The sequence below is a fragment of the Myxine glutinosa genome, chromosome 12 (genome assembly GCF_964187855.1).
Source record: "Myxine glutinosa chromosome 12, kmMyxGlut1.1, whole genome shotgun sequence".
NCBI classification, from domain to species: Eukaryota; Metazoa; Chordata; class Myxini; order Myxiniformes; family Myxinidae; genus Myxine; species Myxine glutinosa.
Window position 1 is genome coordinate 26,608,925 of NC_136272.1, and position 6,801 is coordinate 26,615,725.

Here is a 6,801-nt window from a genome sequence, read left to right on the forward strand (position 1 = left end):
TGGAACCAATTAATGACGTAGGCCGGGGTATTACTGTATATTGGTCGGTTCCGTTTGTGGTTCTGTCTGTTTCTCACCGGCCTACAGGTCACAATTCTAAACCGATCGTCACGAAACTTCACCACGTTGTAGAAGTCGTCCCAATTGAGAAGCCTATTGATTTTGAGGTCAAAGGTCATCTGGAGGTCAAATTTCTAAAATCGCCATTTTCAATCCGATTGACTTGAAAATTGAATACCATTTGTATATCAAGTCACTAAATTGGGAAATGAACTATTTTTGAGGTCAAAATATTCAAGGTCAACTCAAGGTCAAACTTCCAAAATCGTCAATTTTCATCTGAAAAACCGTTAATTTTCATCCGATTGACTTGAAAATAGAACAGCATTTGTGTATTGCCTCACTGAATTGGGAAACCACCTATTTATGAGGTCAAAAGGTCAAAGTTCAAACTTCTAAAATCATCACTTTTCATCCTGTTGACCCGAGCTTTGATCAAGATCGTCAATTTTAATCTTCATGAAATGGACAATTTGCTGTATCAATGGAAAACTTTTGGGGGGGGTGTGGATTTTGCAAGTATCGTGCTACGCATGACATCCTCTTGTTTTCCTATTTTTCTTTTGTCTCTTTTTGCAATTGTTGGGGCTGTATTTGTTGCTGTTTCATTTTCCTGTGTGACATCTTCTATTTGCACCTCTTTTTTGGAAATTGGTTGCAAGGTGAGTTAGGGATATCTTGTCAGGTTTGTTGTGTTCATGTTTGTTTACAAATTACATCCGATAGTTTGTTGAGCATTTCACATATTCAGCTTGTCCTACACACGTCGCTCTGTGCACCTGGTTGAGTTCCATCAGGTCACTCCCTCCCTCTAGTCTCGGCAGGTGCATTCTCAGAATGCACTGATCTTTGTAAAACATTTTGTGGATGGTAAGGAGTTTTCTTGTTTTGATGTCTAACGTGTTGATTTCTGATTCGGCCCAGTTTATTATTCCGCAGCTACATTGGAACACTTGTAGTGCGAGCTGGTTTATGGCTTTGATTTTGTTTCTTGGGGAAAGGTGTGCTTTCAGGATCAGCTTTGTTCTACGTAGGTATTCTTTGGCGATTGTTTTGCACATTTGTTTGTGACATCTGGTGGCCCTCTTCTACTCAGTGGTCTTTGTATGATGCCTTGTTTTATAACTGTTGTATTGTTGTTTTAAGGTCAATTTTTATGTTGTCTGTTTTTGTTGGTTTACCATGTGCCCTTGGAGCACTGGTCTAGTCCAAATTCCATTTGAATGTCCTTGAAAAACTGTTTTACTAATTTTAGTTGTTCTGTCAATTTTTCATCATTCAGTGCAAAGAGCTTTAAATCATCCATGTATAGTCGATGTCACCTTTCCTATTTCTTTGGATGTTTGTCTGTTGGTTGTTAGGATGTATCTGTGTCATTGTTCATTGATGAGGTTACTTAGTGGCTCCAGAGCCAGACAAAACAAAAAGGGGGAAAGACTGTCTCCCTGGAAGGTTCCACACCGTATCTTCACATCTGGTATTTTGATATCTCCTTCTGAGTGCTGTAATATCAGTGTATTCCAGGGCTCCATTGCTTTCCCAATCCGTTTGATTATTTGGGGATTGATTTTGTATATTTGCATGCATTTTATTATCCATGAATGTGGGGCACTCAAAAGCTTTCTTAGTCTTTCCAGGCGGTGCACAATTTAGTTCTTCGCATTTTGCAATTTTCAAGTATGGCCTTGTTCAGTAGTAGGTGTGTGCGTGCGTCGATGCTTGGAGGGTTGTTAACCGATGAGGAATGAAAACCAGTTCAGTTATTGTGGCAGTTGTTGGGGGTTCCATCTGGTTTCAGTTTGAAGGATGAAGTCACTGGAATGTGTGTTATTTTGTCTTTTCCTTTCATACCATTTCAATTTTGGGTTTCTTCACATCTTGAGTTCACCAGATTCTGCACTGCTTAAATTGTGGCTACACATTGTATCTGCCACACAAACTGTTCCAAATTTAAACTCCATGATAGGGCTCTCTCAAACTGTTGAAACAACAAGCGCTCCAACTTCCCATCTCATCTTCAGTTGTCATACCCTTCCTCCCGTCCATGGTACATGGAATCTTGTGGTGAGGCTGTTGCCCAGAAACAACTTGCCTTTGTCTGCTGGAAAGCAAATCCAATGGAAGGAAATCTCATTTCCTTTCACAAAGCCCGAAACAAGTGTGTCCACACTCAGGAGAGCCAGGAAACAATGTCTCTCCGTTCTCAAGACCGAACTCTCTTATCTGTCTCCCTCTTCCAAATCCTGGTGGCGTCTGGTCAAATCTGTTTCTGGTGTTTGTTCCCCCTCCATCCCCTCCCTTACCTCAAACGGCTACACAGCTGACTCCGCACGTGAAAAAGCTGAATGCCTCAACTCTGTGTTTGCCTCTAAATCTTGTGTCCCAAACCCATCCCTCTCTGTACCCACCGTACGCAGTCGTACACAGCTGCTCCTGGACTCTGTGTCCTTTCCTCCTGACGAGGTGGAAAAGTTTCTGTCAACCCTCGACTCTGATTCTGCAACTGGACATGACGGCATCAGCCCACGGGTCCTAAAATCCTGTTCTTCTGCTCTTTCACTCCCTCTCTGTTCTCTTCACCCTCTCTTTTGCTCAAGGTCATCTGCCATCTGCTTGGAAATCAGCCAACATCACTGCTTTACACAAAAAAGGTGCAAAACCAGATCCTAGCAACAACAGACCAATCAGCCTTCTCCCAATTATCAGCAAAGTCATGGAATCCATCATTGCTTCGGATATGAAATCTTTCCTCTTCTCCAATGGCTTGATCTCTGATCATCAATTTGGTTTCAGACCAGGTCAATCTACTCTGGACATGCTGCTTCTGCTGTCTCAACAATGGATGGAGGTCCTCAATGCCAAACAGGAAATTAGAGCTGTCTCCCTCGACATACCACGTGCCTTCGATATGGTCTGGCACCCCACTCTGCTCACCAAACTCTCCTCCTTTGGTATCCATGGAAATCTCCACGCATGGCTGGCGGACTTCCTCTCTATTCGTAGTGAACGTGTGGCCCTGAATGGGTTTCTCTCATCTCCTCTTCCTGTTCAGGCTGGAGTTCCCCAAGGCAGTGTTCTGGGCCTTGTGCTTTTTTTGGTCTTCATCAATGATCTCTCCAACTCTCTTGAAAATCCTCTCTATCTCTTTGCTGATGACTCCACTCTCTGCCGCTCCATTCCTCATCCCTCAGATCGGCAGTCTGCAGCCTCCTCACTCTGCAGACCTGGACAAAATCACAGACTGGGCAAACAAGTGGAACATGTCTTTCAATCCTGACAAATCTCACACTCTTACGATGTGTCTCCGAAAAGACCGACTGGACAACCCTCCCATCCACTTTCTGAATAATCCTCTCCACGAAGTTGTCACTCAAGCTTTTGGGTCTCACTATCTGCCATGATCTTTCCTGGGAAAACCACATTTCAAATCTGGCCTCAAAGCCAGTCGCTGATTGGGCATCCTCCGTCGTGCGAAGTCCTTCCTTGGCACACCTGAGCTCCTGTTAGGGATATTTTTTCAACAGTAGTATGTAATAGATGAACCAAAAAATTCAATGTCCATAAAATTGTCAGAAGAGGGTCACAAATTTTAATTCCCGAGGAAGACGACACTTTCTGTCTTCAGGAAATACACCAAGAAAACAATGACCCTTATCAAACCAAGGAGAGCATGGTACAATTCACAAAAACACACAAGGAAGATTTACAACAAATCCTCGATCAATGTCCAAAGTGAAAATCCTGGTACAGTAGGGATGCACAAAGAAATATCATACCAAACACCAGCATCCACAGTATACAGTTAACATACAGAATCGACCAGCCAAGTGAAGTATCCTAAGTACAGCAAACCAACATCTTACAGACCCAGTGCTAATCCTGGCTATTTGGTCATCCGTTCTGATTTTTAAAACATCCTCAAGTGGGAGGAGCAAGTGGAGGGGGAGGAGTGAAGAGAGGGGAGGAGAGCAGTAGGATTGGTTGGGCAAAGTTTGGGTGGGAGGGAGCAAGTGGAGGGGGATGAGGTTGCTCCCCGCTGACAGCAGGTTTGCATTTCAAATTCTTTAATGCGGTTTTCTGCTTTTCCATTGTCTCCTGCAAAACACCTCGGAGCCCCGTCTCTCTAATCCCGTATGAAGACTTCAAGAACATCTGAAGGTCATTCTCAGCGAAGTGGATATATCTTTTACTCATTTTCGACACGACAAGAACAAAGACCACTTCCTTTATTTCAAAGCACATTTTCTTACCATTTTGTGGTTTTATCTGTAATTCATTTATTGTTTGATGCAAGGGTTATTATACCATATTACGAATTAACACACAAGTAACATGGGTTTTTATAAGTCATGTTAAAACTTCAAAATAGGCATGCAATTAAATAAGAAAAGTCCTTACTCAATTAAAACAGTCACTCAATAGCTATGGCAATCCCATCCTTTTTCAATCTGCAAACTCATCTTTTCCCTCATAAGTCAAATCCTACTGCAATCCCACAAAATATTTTACTGAGAAGCAGAGAGCCAGAGAGAGCTAGCCTCCATGGATTTTCTATAGGATTTTTTGTATTTCAGACTAACCCGTTATCGAATACTAATAAGCTATTTTGATTCAGTGTTTAATTATCGTTCTTGTTGAGAGATTTTCCTGAGAACGCTGGCAATTTCATAAAACTATTTATTAAATAAACTCCAAGTAAGAAAGAAAAAAGCGTGCGCTGGGCCCATTTTAACAATGGTCAGCAGAGAGCGATCCTTTCACCCCCATTGCTTGACTCTGCAAAATAATCACCAAGTACTTTACATTCACTTATCAAGACAATATCTAGTTTAGACTTCGTGCTGAGTCGATTATTCACAGTCACAATGAAAGCTTGCTCACCGAGCGCATTGGTAAGCAAGCCTCGATAATCCAGCAATTACCTGGTTAGACATTGTGGCATCAGTTGTATTATTTAATTATTTACCAAGAAAACTATCTTTTCTCCAATTTGCTTATATAATTCAATAAGACATACTCGATCCAACATCCCATCATTTTCCAAAAACACATCCCATCTGTATTACATATTCCCCTATTTGTAATAATGTTCCATCAGTCATTGCTGACAATATGTGGTTCACCATTGCCTCCACTAATAATTTTTACTCTTCTCGAGCCACGATTCTGGTCAGTGCCGGAGACAACTTGCCAACTGCAGGGGATCCCAAATTTTGCATGGAAACCACAAAAAGACACTTGCAGACTAGGAATGGAGGTTTGTGGCTCATAGAAATGACTTGCTTCATAAATTTACACTTCCACACTCCTCACCACATACAAGGCTTTCATCCGCAGCTCAATGGAATAGTGCTCTCCCCTCTGGGCTAGAGCTCCTGCCTCACACCTAGCTCGTCTTCACGCTGTTGAAACCAAAGCGTTCAAAATCATTGGAATCTCCCGTGATGAAGCTACCTCCGAGGGCCTTTCACTTACTCACTGCAGGCAGGTTGGTGGTCTTTCTGTCTTCTACCGACTCTTCTCCGGCCTTGCTCCTCCAGCTCTCTCTGGGCTCTGTCCCCCAAATATTCCTACAGGTCATACAAGATCTGCCTGCAACCCTCTTATGGTTGAACTGCCAAAATCAAGACTCTCTACTCACCTTCACTCCTTCATTCCTCTTTTCTCCCGCCTCTGGAACAAACTCCCTCACTCTCTTCAATCCCACTGCTCCCTCCAGGTCTTTAAAACAGCTGTCCACCACCATCTCTTATCTTCCCCATCCAAAACCTTGATCTTTTTCTACCCCTGCTAATTTCACCCCAAATCCACTTTTTTGAAATACAAAGTTTTTTTTACTTTTTTACTTTTAAAGAAACAATACTTTTTTTTTGTACCAACTTCTTTCCTGGAAGTCCTTGGTGTCCTTGTGTTTATACTTCTCCCACCCCCCCCCCCCCCACCCCTTCCCACGCCGCCTCCCCCCAAGCCCTCTCCCTCCCACACATTCCCGATGTCCCTGCTCTCAAATGTTGTGTTTATGTGCTTCCCCTTCTCTCCCCATCTTGTCTACCGCTCCCCTTTTTATATACTTTGTTTGTTTTTCTGTTTGATTTGTTTGTGTGATAAATGTTAACTCTTTCACGAGCCTCGATTATGTATACAAAAAAAATAAAAATAAACTTGTTTGAATATCGTCTTTCTTTTGTGCATGGTCCACTGTGATGTTATATTGTTGGATGGATGCTAGATATAGAAGCTTTATGCAGGATCTCAAATCTACATTGAAGACTCCACCCGATACTTGTGTGTTTCCAATCCACTAGTGTTTAATGCATAGCGATCTTGTTCGTATCAACAGCTTTTTTTTTTCTCTACTCTCATCCTCCAGCCTCCACCCGGCCCTCCCTCCCCCTCCCCAATGTACTGCCTTCCTCCATCATCCACCCCCGTTTACACTCGTTCTTCACCACCCCCTTCACCTCCCCCGCCCTTCTGCTCTCGACTTCTGTCACTCCCCTTCACCCCCTCCTCACATCCCCAGTTGCTTGCCAAAGTGGAATTTGCAATGCATACAATCTGGCCAACTCATTAACATTTCATGTATTTTGGCAAATGTCAAGCTATGTCGCTGTTATTATTTTTTATTTCTTTTGATGAAGTGTTCATGCAAGGACTGACCTTCTGAAGCACCTTGAAATGTTTTCTTGCATGAATCCGAAGATTATAGTTTATCGTGACTCGACACCGAAACTCAGTAAA